Source organism: Equus przewalskii, chromosome 3 (genome assembly GCF_037783145.1).
Source record: "Equus przewalskii isolate Varuska chromosome 3, EquPr2, whole genome shotgun sequence".
In the NCBI taxonomy this organism is placed as follows: Eukaryota; Metazoa; Chordata; class Mammalia; order Perissodactyla; family Equidae; genus Equus; species Equus przewalskii.
The window spans coordinates 68,918,385-68,937,592 of NC_091833.1; the positions used below are offsets into that span (position 1 = coordinate 68,918,385).

General features: G+C 34.5%; 1 protein-coding gene across 12 annotated transcripts in view; it reads left to right on the forward strand.

The window, feature by feature from the left end:
* EPHA5 (EPH receptor A5) overlaps nucleotides 1-19,208 on the forward strand; it is a 330,879-nt gene that overhangs the window by 105,484 nt on the left and 206,187 nt on the right. The window lies entirely within an intron of this gene.

Below are 19,208 nucleotides of genomic sequence, written 5' to 3' on the forward strand. Positions count from 1 at the left end.
AATCTCAAAAACAGTGCTATAATAGTCCTCTTCTATATTTTATGATATTCCATTAAATCTGTTTTAAACCTATTGATCTAGAGCATTTAGGGAATATAAATATTTTGAATTATTTTTTTACTTGTAAGTGAGCCATTCTCTGAATTTTACTTGTTAAGTGGGCCTTAGTACTTGCAAGAGGGCCTCATTGTGCATTTTAATTACTAAGGATTTATTTTTAAGGCACTTAAAGATAAAGTCTCCTTATTCACATTTTTCCCATTCCACTACTTCAATAAATCTATTTCTCTCTGTTGTTTCCTTATCATTTTCTCTCATGAAGAAATGTTTTTAGAAAGAAATTTTTCTGTTTACTAAATGAAGAGGAGGAGTCTGGGAGGGAGGAAAGAAGGAAGGTGGAAGAAGGAGGAGAGGAGGGGGTAGAGAGGAGGGAATGAAAACAGGGAGTGTTAATGGGCCTTCTTGTTTCTCCTGGTTGTTACCATGCCCAGTCTTTCCAGGAATTATGTGCCCAGTCTTTGCAGGAATTATGACATTCTGTCACTGCTTGTTTCTTTCATCTCCACTGCCTTCTTCTAAATGTATATCATAACTTAAATTTGTTATTGAAATATATCAACTAAATATTAAGGATTTTCTTTTTATTTATTTTAACTGAAGAAACTATGGTATAGTCACAGATTGAAAGTAAAAATCATGCTAATGGTTTAAGTATACACAGACAATGAAATGCTGCCTAGGAAGACTATGATTTTTTTTTTCTTTCAGAGATACATTATTACAGAGTACTCATAATTAGTTATGTCTTCCACCTGAGAAGGTGATATAATAACTGTTCTTTAACTGATCTTCATCCTGAAACAATGACCTTTTGTTCCCCAAAGCAGTGAAACTGAGATGGTTGATAAGGCTATTCTGGAAAGGAGAGCTATCTAAGGTATTAGTCTATTTCAAGGCTCAGGAAAGGGGACTTAGAAGAACATTCATGTGTGCATGTGTATGAGGATAGAGTGGAAGGAGGTGGTCCAAATAGCCAAGGACATCACCCTGGAGAGCTGCAACCAAACGCAGCAAATCGAAAACAACGTGATTAGATTCAGAAAGCTGGGTGCTACATCATGACTTGCAATGACTGACTATTAGTTCTACACTGTGGTTGAATACAATAATCTGATATTTCTGATTTTAAAGCTGTCTAGATCTGTTGTGGGTTTTTTTTGGAGGAAGTTTACTCCTGAGCTAACATCTGCTGCCAATCCTCCTCTTTTTTTTTTTTTGCTGAGGAAGACTGGCCCCGAGCTACCATCCATGTCCATCTTCCTCTGCTTTATATGTGGGACGCCTGCCACAGCATGCCTTAATGAGCGGTACCATGTCCGCACCTGGGATCCGAACCGGCAAACCCTGGGTCACTGAAGTGGGATGTGTGAACTTAACCAGGCCAGCCCAGGGATCTTAATACTGTATGAATTGCCAAGGTGCTGACCCTGATGGAGTTTGAAATTAAGGATATATGTAGAGATTCAGGCTTACCATCCTCTCTCAGGCAATGAAATCTATCGTGGAGTGGGGAAGATCTCTGAGCTACACAGTTGCCCAATGGTCTAACTTCCTTTCTGGTCTGTAATATATATCTATAGGCCTTCCCCACACTGAATGGAGATTACATGCACACATTCACACACACATACACAGATCTACTTAGTAAATATTTTATAGCTGACTTGGAAATTTTGGGCTGCGTATATTTTTGTTAGAGAACATGTCTTCTACAGCAAGGAGATTTTGAAATTTTGCCAAATGTTTGATTAAACTCCAGGCTTTTTTTTTTTTATTATTAAACCCTGGACTGTTTATTTCTAGGACTGGAAGATGAGGGTCTGCCTATCCGGGATTGGAAATCATTGTTTAGGGCACTATACACTTAATTAATTTCCAGATACTTAATTTTGGGTGAAATGGCAAAACTTCTACTCATACTAAATATAAAAACATTTAAAAATTTTCTTACTTGTATAGTCCCTTAACAAGTGATGATTTATGATCACATTTGTTTTTTTCTTTCATGTGTGAACTATATTCCTATTTTTCATGCGTGTTTTGGATAAGAGGATACTGTATATCTTTAATCAGCAAAGCCGTCCTATTTTAATTGCTTTTAATTTACTTGGACTTACCTGATCTCAGTCAAAGTTGTCCCAGAAGTACTCACATTCTCGAAGGAATTGAATTTGAAACCTCAAATGCAACATTGTTTTAATAACTCGGGAGGAGGTGAAGTATCTGTAAGTTTTATTCTGTGAACATATTTTCTCTTTTATGATCCTTACTTGTACACTTACCTCACAAAGGTACATTTTTCCCTCTCAATTTTAAATCATTCTTTTGAAAGGACACTTGAAAAATAGTTGGGCGAATTCATATAAAACAAAATGGGCATTTAATACATTATAGGGAACCAATTAATTTCACCTTCACAAAATATTATTTATTGCATTTGGCTTTGTAAATACTGTGCTTGGGTTTAAAAACTTTTAAAAAGTACTTATATGAATATAATGAGCCTAAACTGAATATTTTTTGTTTTACTTTCTTTAATATTGTGACAGTTCCACTGACTATTAATCTATCATCAAAGTGTATGCTTGTGGTAAACATTTATGACAGTTACATGCTTGCATAGATAAGTACATTATTGGCTGAGGTAATTGGTGAGTTGAGTGTTGCTTTTCAAACATTTAAACATTTTATCTCTTATTCTCAGAAAAATTAAGAAAAATTTTTTTAATTGTACATTATGATAAAGGAAAATAATTGGTCATATTTAGTGTGAGAATATATGCTGAATATTAGTAATTAAAATGATAGATTAAAGCTGAAGATCATTAGAGAAACACATGGTCTTAAAAGTAGTATAATATTGATAAAATTTATTGAATGTAGATTCATTTTCTTCCATTATTTATAAGAAATGGATTTCTTTAAAAAAGTGTAAATGTGTTTTTTTGGGATGTTATTCCTATTGATAAAATATTTTGGCTCTCCAAGGCAAGTACTCTCCTGAAGGAATTTCTCCTCTGTAAACTGAATGATACTCCTTCCACAGCTTCTGTTGGTATTTTCCTTAAGGTTAAATAAAACACAATATTGAAGAACGAAGATTGGATATTAAATAAAAAGAGGTAGATTTAGTGTTAATCATTAATAAAAATGTTGAAGTTCTTCTTGCACATTTGTATATAGTTGGTATTTAAAATGCAATTGTGGTTCAAGTATAATGAATGATTGCTTGATATTATATGACAAATCATGAGTAAATCTAATCTCTCATATCACAGGACAGAATTTTCCATGACTGGGGATTATTAAATCAAACACAGCACTATTTTGGTAGAATTAATTGTGTTGGGTGCCCCAAAAGTGCTATATATTTAATTCTCATACATATTAGTCGAGCAAAATAAGTCTATTTCCATGCTTCTCCTTCAACAACTGCTATTGGAATCACATCTTAAAGGGTGCTTTACTTCCCCAATAAGACACCTAGCTCTAGCAAAAATTGAAAGTTGTTTGAAAAGGACACTTGCCACCTGAAGTGCAAAGACACATTTTCTCTAGAGCAGATAAAATGATGTGAAGTCAGGACCACAATGTTTTTTTCATCACAAAAGGGAGAGTCTTTTTACAAAGTGAAACATGTTTTGACTAAAAATAGAAATATTTTTTCAGTGTTGATTATTCATGAATGTACGTAGATTTCCATTGGTCCTGTACCAAGATCTTGAGTATGAAAACTGGCCAATAATTCATTATATCTATGAAAAATTGTCAAAGAGGAAGATTAGTCTGTCAACTGGCAGAATCTAAAACAAGATGATGAGAACACAGGCTGAATGTGAATCTGAAGGTATAGGATAATATCATTGAGAAGAACAGCATACATTACAAAAGAGTGTCTCATCCACACCAACTTAGAAGCTCCCACTGATCCATATTTTGAGTTTCACTCTGGGTAAGTGGAGCATACTCCTCAAGATCTTCGGTTAACTGGCACAGTCATAGTCTGTATTTAGTCCTCCTTGCAAAACATGCTTTAGGACATATGCATTCAGATGCTACATGCTGCTTTTCCATATGAATCATTTTAAAGAATGTTGCATTATTATTCTATGCAATTTTCAATCTCAGAATGTCATACACTGACATTGTTTGGCTATCACCAACTTGTACTTGAACATTTACTTCTTGTCAGAGCCATTCTCTTAGGCTGTCTCTTTTCCTTAACCGATAAGATGCTCAGAGAGTCTACTCTGATGTTCTTGATATTAGGTTATGTGTGGCAATATGTCAGCTGTTTAAAATACGTTTTTGCAAGGGAAAAGAGTGTCACTTTGACATATTATGGCCATTTCAAGACCAAGTATTAAAACTTAAAAAAGAACATCAATGTTCTGAGGCAACCTTATTGACTGATGGAACTAGGAGGTTACTAAGAAATTCTTTTCTGGTAGTAAATCCATTACCAAGTTCATCCATTTATGCCTCAAATAATGAAATACTTTAAGAGCCAAAACTTTTCAAGAAACAGAAAAACTTGTATTATAATGATCTATAAAAAGCAATTTTTTTCTTTTGCTTTCATAGCATATTAGAAATCAATATTTTCAAGCTTCTGTTAATTGCCAGAATTTGATGAATATACAAATAGAATTCTGGAGTGAGTGGGTGGGTGTAGTCAATGTGTAATTGTTTTATATTAAGAATGTGAGACCTATAAGACTATGACCAGGCATATATCTGCATTCTTGAAATTCCCATTAAAAAAAATAAACCTATATTATAAAAAACAAAAGAATTACCAAAACAAAAATGTTAAAAAAGACTATTTTTGAAAACAACCATTATATATTTTAAGTGGTCTCTAGTGACATTACAGTTTTGGTAGGAAAAACAATTTATAATAATTAGTGTGATGTCAATTGCATTTTAATCTTGTTAAAGATATGAGTGGTGCAATGCCGACAAGCTCTGCAACAGACAAGAACAAGCATTGCTAACTGGCAGATGTTTCCAGCCACCCCAGAGCTTTAGGGCCCATACACTCAGTGCCACTACTGTGAGTTAAACTGAAGTAGCACTATGCTGCCTCTCTGGATTTTCATCAAAAAAATAAAGAATGACAGAAAAAAAGAAAAAAGAAGGTGGGGTGGGTGGAGTTGAAGAGAGGGTGTGAAATTGATTTAGCAAATGGTTCACCATTGACATTGCAGCCTTAATTCCTAAAATGTTTGTAAGGAATGGTATTTCAGAAGAATCTTAGTTTTTTGGAGTGGATTTTTATGAACACTATGAGGTGTTACTTTGTGCCTTACAAATGAATATGTAGAGTGTTAAGTGATGCTCTGCATAATATCTATATACATCTGCCAGAGTGAATTGTGTTTAATACACACTGCAATTTAATCCATTTAGACTGTTATTATATTGTGACATGTACATTGAACATCTTTGTTGCATGAATGGAATTGCTAAACAGAAAAAGGAGACCCCATTGTTTTCCATGTTACACAGTCATGAGAAAATAGGAGCAGAAAGCTCTTAATTATCATATTTCCATGTTGTAAAAGTAGGGCCCCCACAGAGGTCTCTTTGTAATGCAAAAGATAGTGAAATTATGAAAGTCAGGTTTGAAAGGATATTTTGAAGGAAGTGGAGAATTCAAGACTATAACCAAAGAATTGGCTAAATTAAACAACACAGACTTTCTTACATACCAAATTTGGAGAAAAGATCATCAGGGCAAAAAAATGAGATAGAAATAGTCTTCTAACTGTGTCTCCCAAGTACAACTGGAAAAAAAAATCATAATTTATTTAAAATTATAAACTCACAGACTATTCTTAATTCAAATTAATTTTTACTTATGTTCCATTTTTATTTCTAATATAAATCAGTCTTTTTAGATTGTTTTTGGTGGTATTTTCGCTGTCAAATATATATTTACTGTACTTGTGTATTACTTAGAGTTTAGAATTCTCTTTAACGATTATCCTGTTCTTTTAAAAGTTATTGTTTTCTGTTCCTCCATTTCTTTTGCCTTACACAAATGCACTTTTCTAAATTCGATGAAAGCAGAACATTATTTGAAGTATTGGTTATGAAATGAAAGTACCTGATAGATTGCCACATTTTCAGAAACAGAGATTGACCAAAAAATATTGAGGTAGAATAAGGTAAATTGGAATCTGAGCAAAGAGAAAATTACTTAAGGTCATATTAGAAATCCCTTATTAAATTTTTCTGGAACACGTAATTATAAGTTCATGAGTCTCTCTCTTATACGAGAGCACAAGTTTAGAAATTAAATACTTTGTGAAGTTATTGAAGTGAAATTGGGTTGAATATACTAGGCACCAAATTTAAAGTGCTCTTTTCCCAAGATTACTTAATGCTATAAGGTTTAGTTGGCTGAAGTTCTGTTAACTCTGATCCATTTAGCAAATGAGTCACCATTGACGTCAAAGCTGATTTCCTGAAAAAGTTTGCTATGGAATGGTGTTTTAGAAAGAGCGTAGTTTCTTGGAGTGAATTTTTAAGGGACCCTGTGAGGTGTCACTTGGTATATTGCAATTGGATATGAACAATATTAAGTGGTTCTCTACACAATATCTATATACTCAAGCCAGGCCTCTGTCTAATATTTTTAATTAGCTTTGTAATATTTGAGGATAGAGCCTATGTAATGAATAAGGGAAAGTTATAGAAAATTGTAAGATTTGTTTCAGGATGCAACTGCATGAAATAGGATTATAAGTTAACTGTAAATGTATTTAGAAATCAGTTTCAATAGAGAACACCATGCATTAGAAACCCCAGTAATGGGAAATAGAGACAGTTGATGAGCGATTCCATTCTTGGTGCTGTTGCTTCTGTACGTGTGTATGCATACTAACCTAAATATAAATATAATGTTTAATATTCATCATACTTCATTTTTTTTCCCATTACAGCAGTTATTAATCTACCTTATAAGGTCAGCAACTTCTCAAAGTGTATAAAACATTTCAGAACACTTGCTACTCTACTGGGTAATTTTTGAATAACTTGGTACATGTAGGCAGGAAAGGCATAAAGTTTATAGAAATAGAACCTGTGTTAATAGGAACTGAACTAAGCTGTCATTCATACATGCTTCTAAAAGGATATGATAGGAAAAAAAATATGTGTGTATATATATATGTGTAAAATGTATAGAAGCTATTTGCAGATTCACATGAAGTCCAAAATCACATGGAAATGAGCGAGAAAGGAATGAGTAATGTTGGTAATCTCTTGGTGTAATATTTAAATTTCTGGAAGTGGAACTCCAACAATTACCCACAACTGAGAAGGAAGTGTAATTTAGAAAGATTAATTGAAGTGGTTCTAACATTTTAGACAAAGCCTCTCTTAGGCTGAAGAAGTTATTTGGGTACTTTGTGTAATTTCGAGGCTGTTTGGTGTCTATGCTATACTCCTAAGAGCACCTTCATAAATTAGTTCAATGCTTAGCCCTAGATAGTTTACAAGGGATCTGGGGACAAAAAATAGCTTAAGAGGAAAATTTCTGGTAATTGTGGAATACGTTATAGCACTTGTTTTGGTTTATTAGCCTAGGATTTTTCTAAACAGATGGATGAGTTCTGAAGACGCACTATTAAAATCATTTGGTTCTTACAACTTTGGATATAAAAATCTCTCATTACTCACATAAGATTTTTCAATAGGACAGAAATGGGAGAAGTAGCTTCATTCTCCTCCAATTAAAAACTAACCATGTTTTCATGTGCTAATTTCTAAATATTTTCATCAAAAAAGTGCTTGCCTCTAGTCTTTAGTTTTCACACTGATTAAGAACAGGATATTTGATTTTGGTAGTTTCTGCTACACGTATTGGAGATTTTAGGCTGATTCTTCCTATCTTTCCATAAGACTGGTATCTTGAGAAATTTGCTAATAAATCTACAAATTTAATAGTTTTTTATTGTAGTTCTAGTTCCTAAAACTTAACCATAATGTAGTTTCTTGTTAACTGCTCTTTCAGAAAAATAGCTATATTCCTCCCTGTTGGCCTAAGAAGCTACTTGTGTGCTGTGATTGAGGAACGCTGAAACACTTTTGTGCTTCCAAATAATTCTGAACGCTCTATTTCTCACTTCTTTGATAGAGGAAATGAAGACTATTAAAGACCGCTCTTGTAAATATTATCAGTCATCAACACATTAGAAACACCTAAGAAATGAAACTCAGTAAATTTTGGACAAGGGACAGCTCTACCAACTGGAGCCCTAACGTAAGGATCAACCAAAAGTTTTCATGAGAACCATGTATGACTGAATTTAAAAAGGGAGCTTGGAGGAGGGAGAAAGAGTAAAGGAAATGAATTTAAGCTGTATCTTCTTGAAAGCGTATTTTATCATGATCACAATGTTTTTACTAAAATAAAAGTTTTATGTTCAGTATGTTTAATTAATCAGTGTTTTTGATGTCTTGAAGACTTTTGAGATTTTCCAAACAAAACAATATTTCTTAAAAGTGTGAAAGAAATCTCTACGATAAGCTTGCCTTTTTTTTTAAAAAAAAAGATTTTATTTCTTCCTTTTTCTCCCCAAAGCCCCCCAGTACATAGTTGTATATTCTTCGTTGTGAGTCCTTCTAGTTGTGGCATGTGGGACACTGCCTCAGCGTGCTTTGATGGGCAGTGGCATGTCCGTGCCCAGGATTCAAACCAACGAAACACTGCGCCGCCTGCAGCAGAGAGCGCGAACTTAACCACTCAGCCACAGGGCCAGCCCCTAAGCTTACCTTTTGACAAGTATAACGTAGTGAGGAAAAAATCATTACCTTCAGTAGGTCAAGAATGTTTTGGTATGCATATTCTCTGTGGCCCCCTTACGTAATGAACCGTATGTCTTATCCATGCATGTAAATGCAGCTGCAAAATTCCCTTATGAATTTTTATATGAACTGTCTACGAAAACAACCTCAAGTGTCTAAAGTTGTTTTTTCTTATGTTAATATGAAATCTAGTTTCAAGAAGAGCTAATTGCATTCTTTTCTTTCAAACTTTAGGGTATTCAAGTATATCCTAAAAGTCTAAAACATTCGGCATTATGTTAGAGAACCCTAAAGTTCTCCAAAATATCCAAGAAAAACAATTCAGAAGCACGGCCTTAAAAGTTAAAATATAAACTCTGGTCATTTAGTGCCAATAAAATCCTAAACACATATGCAAAAGTGGCACTCCTCAATAGTAGTAGGAAATTTAGAATTGAGTTATATTAATTTCCCTAAATTATAATTGAAACAAAACCACAAAATAAAAAAAAGAATCCAATTGCAGTTACGGACCTCCAAGTTTACTTGGATCATGGTTGAGAAATGCCATCCTATTATGTCTATAGCATAAGTGTAATGTCTAGCAAGTCTGATTCTTTCAGGGACTGATGGCCACTGATCTTCAAATTTGACTTAAAATTCCAAATAATCAGAAGAATTAGAGCTCTGTTGTACTCACTTGAAGGTGCTGACTCTCTGAGAACTACAGTTATCTAGATTATAGATATTGAGCAGGTTAATTCTGAATATTGTAAAAATCTATGGTCACTGGAAATATGATACTGCAGTCCGGTGGGAGCCTAGAGAAGTACTACTGTATTGAGAGCTGCAAAACAATTCTTTCTAGGCACTTGGGTTTTTCTTACATTTTCTTACATTTGCTGGTATATCAATCTTGCTTAAAAATTATTTCCTAGAATGGTTTCTCCCCTCAACCTTTTGTGGTTCATTCTACCCTATGGTTTCCAAGAAATATACCACAGATCAATACATATATTTGGCTTTTAGTGTAATGGAGGTGCATGGACTTGGTGATGAGTTGAGGCATTGAAAGAGTTTGAATCAATACAATGTGTCTTATTTCAGCGGCCTAATGCCCCTGTTGCTCTTACTTTCTACTTTTACTCAATCCATGTATATATATATTTGTGAGAAACTAAAAATTGACCATGTGATCAATGGATGAAGAGCCTAAATTCAGTAACACACCTGCCAGCTAAGTCATGCCATGCCTCTTGCACTCAACTTACCCAGTTTCTGCTCTTGCTTATGAATGATGCATCCAGAGGGACAACAGGACACTACCCTGGATACCCCATATGCCTATGACTGTAGATGGCATAAGTACTTTGTACTTGCTGCTGACAGATTGCCTAACAAAGAGTTTGGCATTCCAACAATGCTGCTGTCATGGGTGTAGGCATCTGAGAACTCTTCCCCTTCTTAGGTCAGGAATCTGTTCAGGAACAACTCATTTGTTTTGAGGAACAAGGAAACTGGTTTGCTATTTTTTTGAATATGCCTACTTTCGTCTCTTAACAATTTCTCTATAGGTACTGAGAAATTATTTGTCCATAATTCCAAGCCCTAGAAACCATCCTGGGGAGGAATAGTTTGAATTCCTCTTCTTAACTGATACCAATAAATGCCTTGTACCTACTAAGGAAATTGATTTGAAGTTACATTTTCCTCAATACAAAAGTTTGATTCTAATCTAGAGGTTATTAAGTAATGATTTGAAGAACTGTGCATAGATCAGCAAAAGATCCCCAAGAGGTTACTTGAACAATCAACATGAAGCCATTTAACCCTAATCAAAGCACTGCATTTTACTTGGAAATATTTTTATTCATAGCACTGAAAGCATATCATCTATATTTTCTATTAGTTCATTTATCTTCAGAATACCTTTTGAGTCACTTAACAGACAGGGAGTATTAGTCTAGGATACTTGTGTGAACACAAAGATTCAGAGTTAAGCTGGGGATTGTATTACAGTTATCAATTCCGTCCTGCTTTTCACAGAGTAGGTTCTCAGTGACTTTGGCAACCCCTCACTTAAAAGGCAGCTTTGTACTTGGAGTGGGGCGCAGAAAACTGGCAATGGACTGAAATCAAAAGAAATGCCATTGGCTTTCCAAATCACGCCCAAAGTGGGCTGGGCAAATGGAAATAAGGATAGGATGTTAATCATAACAGTGATAAATACTTGCATGTAATGATTTCACTATTCATGGATGAATGAATTGGGTGAAGATGTTATAATTTTGCAAATAAAGTTATTTGAAAAGATCTTTCGAATAACACAGGGAAGGAAAAACATCTTTATTCCTATGCGGTGAACATTAAGTTGTGATACAGAACAATGGCTAAGTATTCTTTTGTATAGGGAACCTAGCTTTCAGAAAATTACATTAAACTGTGCACAGAAAACAGCCTATAGAAATGCAAAACAAGTATCTGGATAAATGTGTCAATTTTCCTTCAGAGATTCCTTATTTGAAAAGACGTGTGACTAAGGCGATGGCCAAATGATCATTCTGCATTCTCTGAAGGCTTTTGGGGAACCTGGTAGAAACAATCAATTGATTCAAAAGAAAGAGCTGTAAGTTACAGGTTTCAATAAATTCACACTTCCCTAGCATATCACAGCCGTAGAAATTGACCTTTCTCACTGAACTGCCAAGGCTTTTCTGTGACCAGGAGGATATACTCGGACATTATCCCATCAGTTGTTCATGGAATTAGATAATATGATTGTGCACCAGCACTAGCACTGTCTAGGCTTCTACTTTTGTGAAAATACATACAAAATTTTAAAACCAACAAACTCACGTAAAACATATGCTTTTTCAGTGATCAAGACATTTCATCCTGTCAGAAATCAACCATGTAAAAGAAAACTGCCAGCAATTGCAAAGTCAGTTCAAAATTGTTGTTTTGCAGCTATATGGTATGAATAAATTCAGTTTAGAGGGCACTGAAATTGCTGGCAGCATTTTTTTTCTGTGAGGCATTCTAAAGCCCTCAGTACATCCACATACCCATAGGGGTTTGTAAGCCCACATGCCATTGGGCAGGATCGTGACACTGGGGAACCTGCCCAGAGAGCTCTGCTGGCTAATATTTATTAAAAAGGAAGAGCCTGTGAAATCGCTGTGAAAACACTCTTCTGTGGAGAGACCACAGAGAAACCTCAAGGTTGCAGGCGGTAGAAGGGATCGCACGAACTCTTCCTGAAACAAATGATTTCCTGCCCAAGAGGAGCTGGCTGATTTACAGAGTGCACTGCAGATGGGGGACATCACTGCTGACTGCTGGTGTGACAGCTTGGGGATTGGCAATTTCAGCGTTTTCATTCAAATCCTTACAGATTTATTTTGCCATGATTTCCAACTTTATGAAAAAGTTCTCTGCATTTTGTGTGTGCTTTTAGATACTTTTATGAATGTGATAATGCAGCAGATTCTAAATTTAAAAACAGCTATTCATAAATAAATAAGTGAATGAATCGAAGATGATTGAAGGAAGATAAATGAGAAATGGGTGAAATTTACAATAAATGCTTTACCTTTGAAAATCTTTACTTCAATAAGAGGAAAAAAATTTTGTGTTCGATAATTGTTACCTATTTAGCTGAAAATAATTTTTGCTGTTGGCCCAGTGGCATAGTGGTTAAGTTTGCAGACTCCGCTTTGGTGGCCTGGGGTTCTGTGGGTTTGGATCCCAGGTGTGGATTGACACACCGATCATCAAGCCATGCTGTGGCAGTGTCCCACATACAAAATAGAGGAAGATTGGCACAGATGTTAGCTCAGGGCCAATCTTCCTCACCAAAAATAATAATAGTAATAATTCTTATCTTTTGTTTTTAAGAATTTTCCAACTAAAAATTTGCTTTGGTATCTTGAATAAAATGTTAGGTCTCCAGGTAGAAAACCTGGGTTTAAAACCCAGCAACAACATTCTACAATTATTTTTTTCTCTTGTAAAAAGGAAATAATAGATTCCTAAAGTGATTAAATGTATTTGCAATAGATTCTATCCTACTGTGCTTAGTATATAAAGGTGTTCAATAAACACTGCACATGCACACATGCACACACACACATAAATAAAGGGAAGATCAATAAAGGGATCAACTGGGAGACATGATATAAATGAAATATTCTAATGATGCTATATTTCATTTTTTGTAAACAACTCCAGTGTGCATTTTAGGCTTCATTTTTATCAATGAATTGTGGGAAATTTAAATACATGTCAAATATAACTTGATACAGGTGTGATCTGTTATCATTATCAACAAATGCACACATAACTATGCGTACACACACCTAATGGAGAAAGATGGAAATAAATGTTCTGAGTAGTGCAATTTAAGAAGAATTTTGGCTTGGAATTTTTAGAATCATTTTGGTAATCAATCAATGATGTGGGAACATTGCAGTTTTTTTTTTTTTAACTCACATGACTTGAGCCCTTTACAGCTCCTTCCCTGTCTGCCCATCTCTGAAGCCCCAGATAACCAGTTGCTAGAATGCTGCTGCGTCTATGCCTTCCTCCTTGAAATGTGCTTTGCTGGCTCTGCCTTCCACCTTCTCATCAAACCTTCTTGTTTATCACAGATATCCCTGAGTTTGACCTGTATCCACACACGCTTTTCTCTACCTCTTTCCTGGTCTCTTGGATTAATGATTTAGTGATATGATCTCCATGAATTTGGTTTTGTGGTTTTATTATTTTTCTGTTCTGTTTACTGGTGTGACCTCAGCGCCTAGATCAAAGGCTGGCACATCATACTCTAAAAATACTTTCTGAAAGAATGGTAATAATAATAATTATGTATGTAATATTTATTAAATCATTATGAGTCAGAGAAAGTATTTCACTAACTTTAATTTTTTAATGATATTAGTTATAAATCACTATTTGTGCTTCATAATCATCCCTTATGTATCTGTCTCCAAACATTTGTAACTAAATTTATGAGATTGGAGTGTGTGATAACAAAGTGAGAGAAAACATATATGTCCTAGTACAAATGATCTATGAGAAACGTTCTGCCACAATCTCTATTGCCATGTCCTTTCCTCAAGTCTTTCTTCATTTTTACCCCCAATAGTCAAATCTAGACTATTCCATGTAAATTTTAATGAATTTATACATTAATTAATGTATAATTAAGATATTAATGTTTAAATTGTCCTATTTTTCTAATTTATTTCTAAGCTTTATTATAACTCACCAAGCAAGAAACTAGAGAAAATGAGACCTAGAGTTGCACAAATAAAGAAAACCAACAGACTTTATATTAGTTAATAATTTGTGATGAGAAAGTGAAACAAAACTCATTCCATATGGAATTGGAACACAGCATTGAATGTTTTTCAGACCACAAATGCTCTATTATTACTAATCTTAGCAATAGCGATAGATCTTAATAAGGATTTATTCAGGTCTTAGCCAATGCAAAAGAACAAAATAGAGCCAGTTCTATTTCTGGACTATAACTTATCATAGAACAATATTTGTTCATAGTTAAAGTAAAATCAAGCTAAGTTCTGAAGCTAACAGTCTATTTGCTAAATTTTACCTATACTCTGAAAATAGCATTATTGATAAAACTAAAATCAGTTAGTATTATTATATTAATCCTTAAAGTCCTCGGAATCCTCTAACTTCTATGAAATTATTCCCCGTGTGACTTGGATCACCATGTACATAATACTGTTGGATAAATTATTTTTACCAAATGCAAATATATTGTTAGTGGTAGAAACATAGCTTAATCCTTCTAATTCAATATTTCTCTTTGGCTCACACTTGTTACATGCTTTTTTTTTGTGGAGAGGAGAAATTATGTTGGTCATGGTGAGGCTATTTCTAATCCTGCCAAGTATTCCTGTGAGTGCTCTCAGCATGCAACTGGACTTCCACTAGAGAGAGGGTGAATTGTCCTTGGCTTAGCCCTGCCACTCACGGAACATTTTATTGACATCATAATAGTTCTTGCAGGATCTCTTCAGCCTTTTCCATTTAATCTGACTGGTGCTGAAATAACATATATCCACACTTGCCATCAAATTGGCTTTATGCTTTTTCAAAACTGATATGTCAGTAGAAAGATGTGTTTCCCTTATGAGAAATGGCTCCTGATATCTTATCTCGGGTGCAGGTCTTTCTGACGTTATGGAATATCAATAGGATTTGGTGAAGTCTGCACACATTCACGAGTATTAGAGTATTCTTTTAGTTCTATTTTTTTTTTTAAATGTAGTTGGAAGTGGGTGAGGAAGGGTTGTGATTTGAAAAATAAAATCCTGAAAATGTGGAAAGTTTTTACATATTTTCCATAGCTTTTTTTTTTCCTTTTAGGAAACAACTTGATAAAACTTGGAAAAATAATGAATTTCTGAATAGATACAGGTTGAAAAAATGCCAAATTAAAAACATTGCCTCCTGGATGTCATCCTAGTATTCCTATTTGACAGTATGAATACAGCATATATCTCTTCATAGCATTAGTTTGGCCTCATGGATTTGAGTATAAAAATCTATGCTAAATAATTAATTACTGTCAATTGTGAGACTATTTGGATGATGTCTTAAGAGCTTGATGAAATAGCCCAGCTTTGAACAGTGTGTCAGGGTAGTATAATATGTGAAATTCAAAATAAAGTAAGTCTTACTTGCTTTCAAAAAGCAGGTAATGGAGTTTCACTTAATTTTTTGTTTTGAGCTGACAGCCAGAGTTAGATAGGTGGGCATTTTATTTTCAGGGTGAATTTAGGATCTGGGATCAAGGGTAAGTATTTAAAGCACTATTTTCAAATCAGTGCTTTGATTCATGGTGATGTGTTCAAATACAGCCTTCAGACATTCCTTCCCAGGGGTTTCGAAGCTGCCGTAGCCTTTCTTTATTCATTCCAAGCCTGCAAAACATGGTCACACATATCCATTGCTATTTAAGGCACACCTAGGACTAAAATGGTTGGGTCACAGATTATGTTCAGCATTTTAGGAGGACATTGAAGGACACTGAGAGAAATAGACACCTTTGGATAAATGGGTGGATTCATGTTGAAACAGAAATAGGCAAAGAATCAAAACCACCTATACAAAAATATAACTTCCCTCAAATGCACAAAAGCAAAGTAAAAAAAACACACTACTCTTTCTTGTACAGGGGGAAAGTGCTGACATTTTGTAGCTAGAAGTGAATTCTCCTCATCTCTGAAACAGTATCACTGTGTGGAAGCACAGAAATTTTTTTTGATTAAAATACATTAATTCTGGCAGTCCAGGAACCCAGGATGCCTACCTCTCAAGCACCTAAGCACACCTTAAAATAATTGTTGACACAGGGTAAATTCTTTCTAAATATTGGCTATTGAAAAATAATCAAATAATTATTTAGGATGAAAAATTTTTTTATAGAATTAAAAGAAAATTCAACATGGAAACATATTTAATGACTGAGAAATCTATTGACCACACATAGGGAAATAGTCTACTAACAAAATATAGAGTAAGTACTAACGTTGCCTCAACAAATTAGAATAGAGCTTCAAAAGAAATGAGATCTATAGTAGTTTTATTATAATGATCTACATATTTGTTTTACCAATTTTTTCCTTGCCAAACTATCAGAGTTTGGTCAAAGACTATCCTATTTCTCACTTTTATCTCCTATAGCATGCTATTAACTTCTAATAAAAATTAATTTTCACATACTTTGTAAATAACCATTATTTGGTGAGTAAAATAGAGCTGAATGTTGTTTATGTTACAAATAATATAGCCCAAATGACAGCCAATTAAATAAGCCCCATGAAATCAATGATAATAATTTAAAAAATGGGAATCATATGAATGCTATATTTTAATATACATACGTATAAGAAATTTCAAGTGAGGATGTGTGTCTTTGAGATTCACAGAAGTGCAAATTTCAGGGTTTTTTTTTTTCCTTACTTGCTTGCCTGGCATCTTCAAAGAGTATACGCTATTAGAAGCACAGAGATAAAAGAGGATTGCTTTTAGAAATTAACATTGAAATTCCTAGGTACATAATAATTTTTCTCATGTACCAGAGACAATGTCTTTTGCTAAGAGACCTTCTTACTGAAAGTGTAATGAAATTCACTGAGAGTTTTTTTCTTTCTTACACATATGCTGGCTTTGCACAGCTTCTCAGAAATGTGTCTAATATACAAAATAAAATCAAACTTCACTAGAGTTCCTATTAGGATGGTGCATATTGCCATATTACTGAAAGATTTTTCACTTTGTGGAAAAATAAGTTATTTAAATTTTTAGGCAGTTGTGAATCTCTTCATATATAATTGATCTCAAAACATTTGAGGTCCTACATCTGAACACTTGATATGTGCACTGCATTATTTATACAGTGAGGGAGATGCAGAGAGATGGCCCAATCTTTCACAAATATTTATTTAGCACTTTGTGCAGGCCACCGTGATCTGCATTTCTCCCCACAGAACATTTTAGAAATAAATTTCAGCTTATTCTTTGGCCAGGTATTTGGCAAGAGCCCCAAGTTGACTGGAAACAAATCAGAAACTAAATGCAACTAAAGAGAAATTGAGGACAACTAAAGGTTCTTTTCGAAGTAACTGGAACATCAGCGATGTAAAATGTGCACAATGATGTGCAATAATGATTTCTGGAAATGTAATTATTGAGAAAAAGAAGTTTAGAAAGAAACAGGACAGCGGGTGTAGAAATCTACATAAAGTAACAATCATTTTAAGCCAGTTGATCCCTAAAGGTACCGTTTTTCTTCCAAGTTTGCATATTTAAATCAAATGGTCTTCCAGTGTTGAACAGGTCTCTAAAGGCCAGAAGACGCTTGGATGTCCCATTGATCCATTTACTCATTCAAATTTTCGTGAAAATATCAATTGACTTTCTTGTTTAAGTCAGTTTAATGTAAATTTGTGTAGAAGGACATAGATTTCAAAATGATGACTTATCCCTAAACTCATCATTGAGATTTTAAACCTACTGTACACAAAGAACAAAGTCTAGAATACATAATATTAATTTTGAGTCATTTACCAATTACTATTTTTTTTTAAATATTTTATTTTTTTCCTTTCTCTCCCCAAAGCCCCCCAGTACATAGGTGTATATTCTTCATTGTGGGTCCTTCTAGTTGTGGCATGTGGGACACTACCTCAGCCTGGTTTGATGAGTAGTGTCGTGTCCACACCCAGGATTCGAACCAACGAAACACTGGGCTGCCTGCAGTGGAGCACGCAAACTTAACCACTTGGCCACGGGGCCAGCCCCTACCAATTAGTATTTTAACCACTTCTCCAACTACATTTTTTCACCCCATCTACAAGGGATAAATGTCCTCAAAGCAGGTAATAACCGAGCATTACAACTCTGAATAATAAAGCAATTGAACTTAATATGTCATGGAAAATGTATCTATTTTGGGTTGATATTGGTTATTTCTTAAAATAAGATATGATTTCCTCCTATTATTTGTGGAAGATATTTAGTCAGGTAAAAATAATTTCGGTTTGTGCTTACTATTTAACAGACCTGGAAATATAATTTGAAAGAAAACAAAACATGCAGAGAAAAACCCTTGAACATGATTGGTATTTTTAAAGAATCTTAAATAATGTTGTGACCTGACACTAAGAGACTCTTTATACTTTTACAAGTATTTTTGTCTCACAGTGTGAATTAATCACTAATTGCCTTTGTGTGATGAGTTGAAATTGGTCCTTTCTTCCTCATCACTGCCTGAGACATCTCACCTCCCACTTCTTAAAGAGGTCGGGGCCCAAGCCTCTCCTTGAATCCTAAATGAGATTTGTCAGTCAAGCGTAGCAAAATCTAATCTCATCCAAAGAAAAAGAAGAAAACGGACCAGAAAATGATCTGATTTTCCAATTTCATGGCCAAGGTTACCCTGGGAAGTGATGAAAGTGGCATTTAAAGCCTGTAACTAAGGTGGTATGCCAAACTTAGCAGTAATAACGGATAAACCGTGTGGAAAGATATCGCTTTAACAATTTTACAGTTGCTAAGTGTGAAAATTGTAATGTGGTCAAGCTCCAGGAATCCATGGCAGTCAGTTCAAAGAACTGGAACAATGCTCAACTAGAAAACATTCTCAGCTCCTGTAACTTAAATACTGATGAAGTCAGCGTCTGCTGTTCCGAAGACAGCACCCAGGGCCAAACAGCTTTATTAGTGATGTTGGTGTCTTTTTTCCCCTCAACTCTGAATGAAAACATAGCATCACTGAGGAGACAGGTAGACACGTACTGAGGCCTAAGTCATTG